This window comes from Mesoplodon bidens (genome assembly GCF_964165515.1).
Source record: "Mesoplodon bidens genome assembly, chromosome: 3".
NCBI classification, from domain to species: domain Eukaryota; kingdom Metazoa; phylum Chordata; class Mammalia; order Artiodactyla; family Ziphiidae; genus Mesoplodon; species Mesoplodon bidens.
Genome location: NC_138178.1, coordinates 137,792,307 through 137,806,333, shown reverse-complemented (window position 1 = coordinate 137,806,333; position 14,027 = coordinate 137,792,307).

Sequence of the window (14,027 nt, the reverse complement as noted above, 5' to 3'; positions counted from 1 at the left end):
AGGTCCAAGGACCTTTCCATTCCCAACCTTACTGAAAGAGCTCAGTATCACCCCATCTTTAAAGCACTCCCATTAGCCAAAGTCTGGTTATACCATAGCTGGGTCCACCAGGGGTTTGGCTTAAAACTATGGACAGAACAGCATTACTGAGTGTGTAGAAGAGTCAGCCTTAGTACAGTTTGTACCTCATGTTAAAATTACATGACATCTGATTTTGCATGCCTCCCACACTGAAATGAAGAGGAAACTAGATAAAAAAATAGACTGGGACCACCTGTACAACTCTATTACAAAACTAAAGTCATCAAATTAATTTCAGGCATTATGTGTGGAGTTTTTTATAATCTTGTCATTCCGTTCATTTATTTAAAAATTTTCTATGTAGTTAAACCAGTTAAAGTGAATAGTGTCTCAGTAAGTGGGTACTGTATAGGGTCAGAATATTATAGAGTGATTATATTTTATAATATCTTAACCAAACATTTTTTAAATTTTTATTTTATATTGGAGTACAGTTGATTAACATTGTTGTGTTAGTTTCAGGTGTACAGCAAAGTGATTCAGTTATACATATACATATATATATATTCTTTTTCAAATTCTTTTTTTTAATATATTTATTTATTTATTTATTTATTTATTTATTTATTTATGGCTGCATTGGGTCTTCGTTGCTGCGCACGGGCTCTCTCTAGTTGCAGCAAGTGGGGGCTACTCTTCACTGCGGTGCGTGGGCTTCTCACTGCGGTGGCTTCTCTTCTCTAGAGCCGCACGGGCTCTCGGCATGCAGACTTCAGTAGTTGTGGCATGCAGCCTCAGTAGTTGTGGCTCACAGGCTCTAGAGCGCAGGCTCAGTAGTTGTGGCACACGGGCTTAGTTGCTCCGAGGCATGTGGGATCTTCCCGGACCAGAGCTCAAACCCATGTCCCCTGCATTGGCAGGCGGATTCTTAACCACCGCACCACCAGGGAAGCCCTTAATGAAACATTTTTAAAACATTTGACAAGGTTACTGATCTACTTCAAACTTTTTTTTAGCGACAAAATTTTTTAATTTTATTTTATCGTAGTATAGTTGATTAAAATGTTGTGTTGCTTCAAACATTTTTGTAGCTCCTTGGAAACTAGCAAATTAAAATCCCTCAATGGGAATTCAAGACCTTTAGCTATATGATTCCATCCCACTTTTCCAGTTTACCTTAAAAATAATAAATGTGGAAATTTACCTTTGTACCTCACCATTTCCAATACAGTAGATAGTAAATAAACAAAATACATTCAGATAATGGTCAATGCTATAAAGACAATAACAGGGTGATGGAATTGAGAATGGGGAATGGGTAGAGGTGGGGATTAGATTGGTCAAGGAAGGTCTCTGAAGAAGTGACATTTCAGAAGAGAGATTTGAACGGCTCAAGGGAGCCAGCCTGCAAGACCTAGAAAAGAGTATTCCAGCCATAGGGAACAGCAAGTACAAAGGCCCTGAGGGAGGAGCACAGCGGCTGGATCACAGTGTTATACACTCTAGGGGTCATGTGAAAGGAGATCCAGTCAGAGAGACAGGCAGGGACCAGATCACAGGTAGAGCTTTACTGGTCTATGCCAAATCGTTTGAATTTGATTCTGAGAAGCAAGGAATGATATAACATGACTTCCACTTTAAAATATCAGCAGCCTTTTCTTTGGAGAATGTGTGGGAGGCAAGAGGGATGGCAGGGATTAGGAAACTATGTCACATTGTCCTAAACTGTTGGACAGGAAATATGTCAGGAGCTCTTGAAGCATGTGTGGCAGTTTGTCCACAAATGTCTCCAGAATTTTGTGCTCTCTAAACCTTCTGTCTACACGGCCTCCTGCTTTTAGCCACAGCTGCCAGCTTCCTACTATGATTGTCCCAGTCTGAACCTGTGCCCTGAGCTCCAGGCTGGTAGATGCACTTCCCTAATGGATATCTTCAGAATATCCTAGTCACCTATGACTCTATATATGAAAATTTAAACTATTATCTTCACTGTAAACCTGTTCCCCACTCTGTGTTCCTCATTCATCCATTGGCCAAATATAAAATCTGGGATTCACTCTGGTGTCTTCTGTACCTTTCTTCCCACCTCCTCCACCAGATCACTACATCTATCCATGTCTGCTCTTGTACGGTCTCTTGAATTCGTTCTTACCCCTCCATTTCTAGGGTTACTGCTATAGTTTAGGTAATTACCATTTCTTGACTGAATTATTGCAGCCTCTGCCTGCTTGGTATCCAGTGTCTGGTCCTCATTCCAGGCTACATTACAACTATATTCAGATAGGACTTTCAGAATTCAAGACTTATCCCAGCCTCACATTCTAGTTTGAAATCTTCAATGGCTCTCCATTGCTTATGAAATACCATTTAAACTCCTTAACATACAAAGCCTCCAAGACCCAGGCCTTACCTCTCTGTCTGGTCACGTCTCTAGCCACATGAATCTGTTCCCTACAGGCACCAGGTTCTTTCTTAGCTACCAGATCTCCCAAACTCACTAGGAAGTGAGTCTGCTCCAGGAAGCTCTGTCTCACCCTCATAAACAGAATAGTACATGGCTGATTCTGTGATCAGACAGGAATTTATATCTTCCTTTCATGTGGCACTTATCACATCACTGTAATTATGTGTTTGCCTCAACACTTTCATCTTTTTGTTTCTCCTTTAGTGTAGCAGAGCACAGTAGGCACTTAAAAATTATTTGTTGAATGAATAGTGACTCTAACAGTCATCCATCCCTTTAAATCATTTCACTTGCTTGGATTAGGGAACTTTATGGCTCAACTGGTTAAAGTATTATCTCTATTTAGAGAACAAAAATAAATCACTGCATTTTGGGGTAGGGTCTGAGAGTGGTCTGAATCTTCTAGCATTAGAAGATGGTCTTCATGGTGATTATTTTCCTTACTGCTCCAAGGTTTTTTCCACTTACTTCCAAACAGAGGCTGGGTTCCAGATGATACAAAGTTTGACAGACAATTGCGGGCTTTTTTAGATCAATGCTTCAAAATAGCGGTATTTATACTTATATACAGACATGCTTTCTAAAAATATTCTCTCTATGGATATATTCCTATTATTGTATTTAAACTGAGCAGATGTCTAAAGAATCTATGAGGAATAGTTAATGGAATGTAGAGTTTAGTCATCAGGAAATCTGGATTCTAGATAACCTTTAGATTTGGGAAATATCAACTCACCTCTCTTTTTTTCCATTGAAATGGGTGTGTTGGATATCATTATATTTGAGATCTGTGTAGTTATAAGAAGAGAAAAAGGGTTAATAAAATGCACTCCCTCCCAGGCCACCCCACAGGTTAAGACAATCAAATCAACTGCAGAGTGAAAGTACACTGTGACCTGCCAAGGGCTACAAATGTAAGATAAAATGACTGATATTGAGTCAACAACCTGTGACCCCCTAGGACTATTTAGAAGTGTAGAGCTAGGTGAGGCAGGGCTGCTTTTGTACTTTTCCACCTTCTTCACCTGTATCCACTTTGCTCCCTAATGGGTCTGCCCTTGCCTCAGGTATTGTCCTACCTTCCCAAGCTCCTTAAGTGATAATCCTGGTGTGGGTGGTTAATAGTTTAAGGTATGAAGAGCCCAACCCTCCACCCCTTGGGAATTTGTATTTTAAGGAAGCCTTTTAAGGATGCAAAAGAACAAAGCTATCATCATGGATGATAAGTTGCAGATTAATAAAACTGAGCAAGGTGTTCCCTATTTCTTTTTAAGCACAACAGACAAGTGTGTGTTTGTGTGTGTGTATGTGTGCATGTGTGTGGGTTTGGAGACTAGGGAGAGAAGGATGGATGAGTGGAGGAAAAGCAAATGTCACCCTTTCCTTTCTTAATGTGCTGCACTTCCCTACTGGGTATCAAGGACCAGACAGTGGAATCTGAGCTGTTGGATCCTCTGAAAACAGTTAAGTGTAGTTTCCCCACACCCATCTTATCCAGAGCCTGGATAATTACCTTCAAGAGGATTCCTGTGTTGAAAAGTCATTAGCTATAATGAAACCATAAAAATTAGCCATAGAAAAACAAGGGTTGTTCTGGTTTTTTTGTTTTGTTTTCTTTGCTTTTTAAGGTGTGCGCTACTTAGGAGATGTGCCAAAGAGAAACCCAAAATATATATTTGGTTAAAATTAGGGAATGTAATACAAGTTTGTATTCATTTTCATTTATTTAATAAGTATATTCTTACTGTGTTCTTTAACATGTGGATGACATTGAATTCCTAGTATAAACAATATTCATTCCTTGGCAAATTTATTTTATTAGCACTTAATGGGAATGAGGATGGATTAAATTCTGTCCCTGCATGAATACTCATCAGGGATCTTAAAAGTGATCAAGAGACTGGCACAACATTGTAAATCAACTATACTTCAATAAATAAATAAATAAATAAATAAATAAATAAATATATATATATATATATATATATATATATATATATATATATATTAAAAGTGACCAAGTATCCTATCCCAATCATCCCAGGTAGATTTTCCAAAATATCTCCAATGAATACACACTAGTTCTAAGAATACATACAATCTCACCTAATAAGAGTCCCTTACTTCTAGTCTCATTATACAGTCATACTCTGATATCTTAACACATATCTGTCTTCCCAAGGATGAGTACAGACTTTTGAATCAGGTAGCAAACTGGTAGTGTTATAATACTGAGCTCACAGCATGAGTCACACTATATTAAAACAGAATTTGTGTTTTTTCAAGGAGGAATAAATTAGGCTAAAATTTGCCTTTAGTTATTTTATTCTACTTTTATTATTTTAAAGTTGTATTCATGTACTACTATGCAATATTATACATATTATTAAAATTCACACAATCAAAATTATACAAGTATATAAAGGTGAATAAGTTCTTATTATTGTTTACATTTTCCAAGGAATCTTCTTGGACACAATTTGGAGGAAATATACCCCACTTTGGAGATGAGTGCTGCAAGCTAGTGTTTTCTAATTTTAATGTGCATATATAAATAGCTTGAAGATCTTGATTAAGTGTAGATTCTGATTCAGTAGGTCTGGGGTGAGGCTTGAGATTCTGTCTAACAAGCTCCCAGGTGATGCTGATACTACTGTGGCCTGGGGACCACACTTTAAATAGTGAGGATTCATGCAGTAGCTTCTCTATTACTGACCTAAATCTCAATGCAAATTGAAGTTTTAACTGGTCAGTGCCACGTAGATGGTGCAGAGAGACTGAAGATCATCAGCCAGTAGTTATTCTAAATGGTGCATATTAACAATGTAAATTAAATACATAAACCAAATTGGGTCCATATGTAAAGCATCTAAGGTGGAAAACTATTTATTAAACACTTTAAACCCCTTAAATGCATCCTCAAATACAGTAGCCATTGAAATGTTAAATACAAAGTAATCCTCTCTTTTAACACAGCAGATCTCCATGGAGCCTACAAGAAAATTTTCTTCTGTTATTACATGGCCTATAAATAAAACTGCCTTTTAATTTTTTTTTCTGTAATTCCAAATTTTTCATTAGTTCACACTGACAGACCACTTTTCAGTCTTTCTCAGTCAGATTTCTCCATGAAAACTGTTAGATGTGTTTGTAAACCAAGATAATTTTTATAAAGAAAAGAAAACAGTTAAGTGTAATCTTTGATAAAATATCCTGAATCTGATCATATCACTTTCTATGCCTGATGATCATATACCTCATATGCATACTTCTCAGGGGTCTGGGTCATAGATTTCATAAGTGCTCCCCATTCATTTTCTCTGATGTAAATTTTAAAATATGGCAACATTCAGAGGAGATTTGAGCTCCCCAGTGCCAATTTGATGAAGTCCAAGTCTTAAAAATGCCAATGCACTTGTACATAAACATAAAACCAGGTCTGTGATCTGGGCCCAAGCTCCTGTACCAGAGCAAACTTCTGATAAAGAACCACTTCCAAACTCTAGAAACACCAGATCTGAAAAGCTCTCAAAGCTTGGCTTTGTTGAATCGGTTTACTTAATTTAAGCCAAACCCCAGCATCCATGTGCCAAGTGCCCGGCTCATCACTTGGGATTAAAAGATGAACAGGCCAGTCTGTAGCATCTAAGAACTAGGTTAAGTGGATTGATATGGACCTACAAATTATTCATGCTAAAGTACTACAAAAGAGGTATGTACAACATGTCCCTAGGAGTTGTACAAGTCCCCACAGGCAATGTGATATTGTATTTCAAAGAATGAGTAGGAGCACTCTGGCAGGGCAGAGAGAAAGGATGCTCTCAGTGGATGATATAGCATTTATAATAAAGATTTTTAACTCTATAGACAATGATTAATCATGAAATGCATTATTATTTTTAAATTTCACTCATATACAAATGTTAGCCATTTGTATATCATCTTTGGAGAAATGTCTATTTAAGTCCTTTGCCCCTTTTTAAATTTGGTTATTTGATTTTTTGTTGTTGAGTTGAAGGAATTCTTTATATATTCTGGATATTAAACTTTTTTAAGATATATGATTTGCAAATATTTTCTTCCATTCCAAGGCTGTCTTTTCATTCCATTGATTATGTTCTTTGATGAACAAAAGTTTTTAAGTTTGATGTAGTCCCATTTGTCTATTTTTGCTTTTGTGGACTGTGCTTTTAGCATCATATCCAAGAAATCATTGCCACATCCAGTGTCATGAAGACGTTCTCTTATATTTTCTGCTAGTTCTATAAGTTTGGAGTCTTACATTTAGGTCTTTAATCCATTGAATTAATTTTTGTATGTTGCATAAGATAAAGGTCCAACTTCATTTTTTGCATGTGGATATCCAGGTTTTCCAGCACCATTTGTTGAAGAGACTGTTCTTTTCTCACTGAGTAAAGCTTACCCTTTTAACCACTATCTATAGACAGGCATACCTTGTTTTATTGCTCTTTGCTTTACTGAGCTTCACAGACTGCATTTTTTTTACAAACTGAAGGTTTGTGGCAACCCAGCATCGCCAAATGATGGTTAGCATTTTTTAGCAATAAAGTATTTTTTAATTAAACTATGTACATTTTTTAGACATAATGCTATTGCACACTTAATAGACTACAGTATAGTGTAAACATAACTTTTATACGCACTGGAAAACCAAAAACTTCGTGTGACTCATGTTATTGCAATATTTGCTTTATTGCAACCGTCTGGAACTGAACTCACAATATTTCTAGAGTAAGTATATATATATATATGTACATATATATATATATATGTACATATATATATGCGATTTATTATAAGGAGTTGGCTCACTCGATTATGAAGGCTCACAACTCCCAAGATTATCAGTGTGTCTCAGCAAGCTGGAGAGCCAGGGAACTCAATGGCTTAGTTCCAGTCCAAGTCCAAAGGCCTGAGAACCAGAAGAGTTGATGGTATAGTTTTAGTCTGAAGTCCAGCAGGTTTGGGACCCAGGAAGAGCCAGTGTTTCAGTTTGAGACCAGAGCAAGTAATTACAAATAAATAAATAAATAAATAAAATTCCAGTTCAAAGGAAATCAGGGAAGAAGAATTCTCTCTTACTCAGGGGAAGGTCAGCCTTTTTGTTCTTAATGTTCAACCAAATATCTGAGCATCCCATGGCCCAGTCAAGTTGACATCTAAAATTAACCATCACATACTGCCACTTACTACTTGATTGGCCCTGGGCAGATTACTTTATCTTCCTGTGCATCAGGGTCCTCATCTGTAAACTGGGAATAATCATAGTACGTACCTTACAGACTTTCTGCAAGGATTATACAAAAGCATGCATGCAATACACTTAGCAAAACACGTAATAATTGTTACTTATTACTGTTAACTTTTAAGTTACTACATAGGATTCCATTGTTTGGACAGATTACAATTTATTCCACTGATTCTTTACTATTAAATTTCAATTGTTTCCAGTTTTTTTTCTTTGTTCTTAGTATTTTTTATTATTGAGAAATGCCTTCAAGAATATCTGTGTAGGTATATCTTTGGGCATATCCATAATTATTTCATTAAGATTAATCTTTATAAGTGAAATCACTCAGTTAAGTAGATAACCAATGATTTCAATACATATATAACCATAACCTTTGCCACTTGACTCTGCAGCACCTTGTTCCTGAGGTGATTATATTTCTCTGCTTCACTGATATTGAGCTTGGCTGTGTGACCTGCTTTGGCCAATGGAATGTGAGCAGATATAATATCCAACCGAAGCTTTAAATGTACCTGTATGGATTGACTTGCTGCCTTAGAGATTCCACCTTCTTATACTTTTTCTTTTCTTTTTCTTTTTTTCTTTTTGGCCGTGTTGGGTCTTCATTGCTGTGCGCAGGCTTTCTCTAGTTGCGGCGAGCTGGGGATACTCTTCGTTGAGGTGCACAGGCTTCTCATCGCAGTGGCATCTCTTGTTGAAGAGCACGGGCTCTAGGAGGGTGGGTTTCAATAGTTGCAGCACATGGGCTCAGTAGTTGCGGCACAAGGGCCGTAGAGATCAGGCTCAGTAGTTGTGGCTCACTGGTTTAGTTGCTCCACGGCATGTGGGATCTTCCCGGACCAAGGATCAAATCCGCGTCCCCTGCATTGGCAGGTGGATTCTTAACCACTGTGCCACCAGGGAGTCTTCCACCGTCTTATACTTTTGCCATGAGAACAACATTCCCTGGGTACCTTTTGATTGCAGAATGGAGGACATGTGGATCAGATCTGAACTCAATTCACAGCCCAAATCACAGTCACTCTAGCTGACCCTAAGATCTGGGGGTGAGAAAAATATTTGTCATCTAAGTCACTAAGATATTATGGTTATTTGTTATGCACATTATTGCAGCAATAACTGACTAATGTACAGAGAGATGAGATCATCAGATTTATTGGTCATACTTCAGTGACCTAAGCTGCCTAGAGTAGTCCCAGAGTACTAAGTCTATTATCATCCTTCCTCCAGACCCCTCCCCCAACAAATCACTGAATTTACATATAAGCTCACTCCTCTTTTTAGGGTTACTGCCAAAATCAAAAGCTTCCAAAATCTATTAGAGAAAATGTTAATGACCAGCAGATGTGTAAATTTCTTAGCCTCTCATTGAGAATCCTTAAAAAGGGTTCTTGGAGTCTAAAGTCTTAACTAGCTTTCCCCAAGATATGTTCCAAAGAACATTAGTCCTTTAAAATGCTCACAAAATCCACAAAAATGGATTCAGTTGTGGCCGCTTAAGTGATCACTTAAGTTTTAGAAGTTGCTTTTTTTTTGAAACGTATTTTTTGAATATGTATTTTATGACATTCTTGAATGTTCATGATGCACACCAGAATATGAAATTATCTGAGAAATCTTGCAGTAAAGAAACGTGCTAAGACTCTGCATGTCCCAATTTTAATGTACACTAGCCCTTTTCTTCTAGCAATATCTCAATATCTCTTATTAACTGAGAAGCTAGTAGTCTACAGAATCTGTTTTGTGAGACCTTAACTGAGAAGGTGGACTCTCTAATGAGGAAATTTCAGGCTTTACAGAGGCCAACTAGAAGAGATATTTTAGGTCTCTGTAGTACCTATTATACCATGTCACATTATGTATATATATCAATTAGTAAATGAGCCAATCTGCTGTTCCAGAGGCCACATATTACAGCGACTTCAATAAGATAGAAGTTTATTTCTTTCATGTAAGAGTCCAGAGATGAGTAGTCTAGGTTGACAAGGTAGTTCTGCCTCACCAGGTCATCTAAAATCCCAGGCTGGCAGTTTGTCTCTGTGACCCTCAACATTGGTTTCCAATTCCTGTCATTTCCCAGTCTGAAAGAAGAAAGAAGTCTAGAGGAGGAGATTCCACCTTAAGAAACAATCAAGATATTGCTTATGTCACTTCTTACATAGGGTTCATTGGCCCAATCCTAGTCACATATCCAATGCCTAGCTCCCAGGGAAATATACCTCTAGCTAAGTGGCCATATGTCCTACTAAAAGGTCAGATAATTCTATTCCTAAAAGGAAGAAGAGGACAATAGACACTGGGGGTCAATTAATGGTATCTGTCACTGTATTTAGCTTACTTTCTTGAAACCTCTGGACTCTCCCTTCTAGGTAACAGAATGGAAGTTGTCATGTAAATGAGTCAGGAAATGCCATTTCCCCACTACAGATCTATAGATGCCACTTCCATCAGAATGATAAACATCATCTTTAAGTTACCATTATCTCCTATCTCCTTAAAACATCCAAGGCAATGCACAATTCCTAGTTTAAAATACAACTTGAAACTGCTCGTTTTTTAATGTTCAGACTCACAAGTAATCAAAGAAATGTAAGCACCTTGAGGGCAAGGAGAGTATCTTACCACTGTTGTCAGAACAATGTGCCACACTATAGGTGCCTGGAAAATATATGTTGCATGAATGAATAAAATAAGATGCCAGCTTGAAAAATGGAATGGGATACTATTATCTCCTTTTAAATTAGTGAAGGTTTAAAGTAATGATGGTGCTTAATGCTGGTGAAGATGCAACAAAGCAGATAGTTTGACATATTATAGATGGAAGTATAAATTAGTACAACCTTTCCAGAGGGCAATTCATCAAATTACAAGAACAAAAAGAAACAAATTTTTGTTGATCACATGGGCAAAGATATAAAAATTTGTTAATATGTTATCTTGGTGAAAGTATCAGGAAGCATACTCTTTCATATATTACTGGCGGGAGCCTATTTGTAGTAACCACTGTGGAGACATTTTGGGAATGCCTAGCACAATAAAAATGCACATACTCTGACTTAGTACTTTCTCCTCTAGAGGTCTGTCTTACTGATATATTTGCACAGTTGTGATGTTCGTTTATATAAGGGTACTTGATACAGACTTATTTGTAGTGGCAAAAGACTGGAAAAAGCCTAAATGTCCTTCATTGGGAGGGGGGCAATTAAATGACAAGCAGCTATTTAAAAATACATTGTTAAAGTCAAAGTACACAAGAGTATTTCTACCACCATGATTTGATAGGCTTTTTAAAAAGTGGCTGTGGAAGATACACCCATTTTCATAGCAGTATTATTTATAATAACCAAAAAATGGAGGAAACTAATAAGAACCCGCTGTATAAAAAAAATAAAATAAAATTCAAAAAAATGGAGGATGGAACCCAAGTGTTCACATTTATATATATATATATATATATATATATATATATATGTAGCATGAGAGAGAGACAGAGAAAGAATCTGAGGAAGAAGAAACATGATTGAAGGTCAGAGATGGAAGGCTAACTTGTTAAGGTTTATATTTAACTCTTTTTATCATATATCACTTTTTCAACAGAAGTAAAAAACTTTGGGGAGTTCCCTGGTGGCCTAGTGGTTAGGATTCCTGGTTTTCACTGCTGTGGCCTGGGTTCAGTCCCTGGTTGGGGACCTGAGATCCCACTAGCCGCAAGTGCAACCAAAAAAAAAAAAAGAAGTAAAACACTTAAAAAGTCACTATTCATATTCTTTGACTCTGTAATTCTCTTTCTATCCCAATGAAATAATTTGAAATACAAACAAAAATTTATGCTCACCATGCATCAAAAACTTGGAAATAACGTAAACATCCAATATTACAGGAACAGTAGTGAAAACTATAATTTGTAATTAACATTTACAATAATACTGGAAAATGATATAATGAAAAACAAACAAGGGCTTCCCTGGTGGCGCAGTGGTTGAGAGTCCGCCTGCCGATGCAGGGGACGCGGGTTCGTGCCCCGGTCTGGGAGGATCCCACATGCCGCGGAGCGGCTGGGCCCGTGAGCCATGGCCACTGGGCCTGTGCGTCCGGAGCCTGTGCTCCGCGGCGGGGGAGGCCACGGCAGTGAGAGGCCCGCGTACCGCAAAAAAAAAAAAAAAAAAAAAAAGAAAAACAAACAAACATACAGCTCAGGACTCCCCTGATGGCACTGTTGGTAATAATCCACCTGCCAATGCAGGGGACACGGGTTTGAGCCCTGCTCCAGGAAGATCCCACATGCCATGGAGCAACTAAGCCCGTGCTCCACAACTACTGAGCCCCGGGAGCCACAACTACTGAGCCCACGTGCCACAACTACTGAAGCCCATGAGCCTAGAGCCTGTGCTCCACAACAAGAGAAGCCACCACAATGGGAAGCCCGTGCACTGCAAGGAAGAGTAGCCCCTGCTCGCTGCAGCTAGAGAAAGCCAGCGCACAGCAACAAAGAACCAACGCAGCCATAAATAAATAAATAAATAAATAAATAAATAAATAAATAAAATACTAAAAAAATAAAATAAAAATAAAGCATAGTAAAAAGATCACAAGTACATATGACAGAACGTTATCAGTTGTTGCCCCTGGGGAGTAGCACTACAGATGCATATTATTCTGTTTCTTTATACTTTTTTGTATGATACAAGTCAGAGCTCTTCTGACTGTTAGTGACAGAAACTGAAATCAAACTACCTTAATTAAAGGGATATTTGTTGGCTTACTGAACCAGTTACTAGGACTGACTGGAACCAGGGACTCTTTCCAAATCTCCTTCCCCCTCCTCTCTGCACATTGGGATCAATGTCTTCTATGGTAGATCTGTCTTCTCCACAGCCATAGGACTCTGTTGCCAGAAGCTCCTGGATTCACTTTTTCTAGTTTTTCCACTACAGAGGCAAAGAATATTCCCTCATTCTTTGGGTGTGTGTGGCAGATTCAGCTAAAATAATCCCAACAAAAAATTTTCATTGGCCCATTTTAGATCACATATCCAATCAGAGTGGCCAGGGTGGTGATAGGGAGGGAGGGGAGGGTAGTGCATAGGAAGGCAGGTTTATGGAAGAAGACAGCATCAACCAGGAGGTAACAGGACCTGTTCTCCTTGAGTATGGGGCAAGTCAGTGCAGCCTGCATTCCCCATGCTGTAGCAGAATTTTTTTTTTTAAAAAGACAGCAGCACCCACTATGGCCAGATGGTTAGTGTGATAAGGAGTGTCGATGTACTGAGAAAAGAAGAGAGCTGCTAGGCCATCAAAATAACAACTGCCCATCGTACTGTATTTTCAATGAGCATGTTTACTTGTATAGTCAGGAAGAAAATTTTTAAATGAGAAAAGAACACCATTTCCTTTTCTCTCTCTTGCCCTGGGGTTTAGTGGTGCCTCTGGAATACTTCCTTATTTGCCTTCTGGTCACTTGAAAAAACAGTTATATTCACCTTCTGATTAAACCTTGAAATCAAACTTGCTCCCCCTTAAATGGCCTGGTGAAATAGTTTTCTGAAACCCTGAACCTGGTTGGTTGTTTTTTCCCCCCAAGTCACCTTCCAGGCAACAGAAACACAGCTAACATCTGAGTTCTATCCTATAATTTGAATTTTGGGGTGAGGTTTAATTCCAAAGGTCCTGGTTTCTGCATCTCTCTCCCACTCCTGAACTGACCAAGTCTGAGTTTATTGACCTTCACAACACAATACAAAATACACTTGTTTGTTTTGGCCTGTTCTGGTGGGCAAGGAGTCCTGTTTGAGTTTGCCTTCCACTGTTTGGTTTGCTAATTATATTGTGTATTTTAGTCACTTTCTGTACACATCACTAGACACCTTTCTTAATGACTCTTTATTTCAATGTTTTGGGAAAAAATTATATAATGTGCTCTGCTTTCTTATGACTTAATTCATTTCTTTTTGTAAAGTTATGAGACTAGGCACTAACCCTTAACTGGAATATACTTGTTACAAATTTATTTCTAAGTCTAGCAGAAGCAACTACTATTATACTAGATATAGGATAAAAGTTACATAGAATTGTAAAAAGTTGATGAAATTCATCCATTCTTTTTTATTTTTAATTGCGGTAAGATACAGAATATGAAATTTACTGTTGTAACCATTTTTACAGTAGAGTTAAGTACATTCACATTGTTGTGCAACCAATCTCCAGAATTATTTTCATCTTGCAGAACTGAAACTCTATACCGATTAAACAAAAACTTCCCATTCCTCCCTCC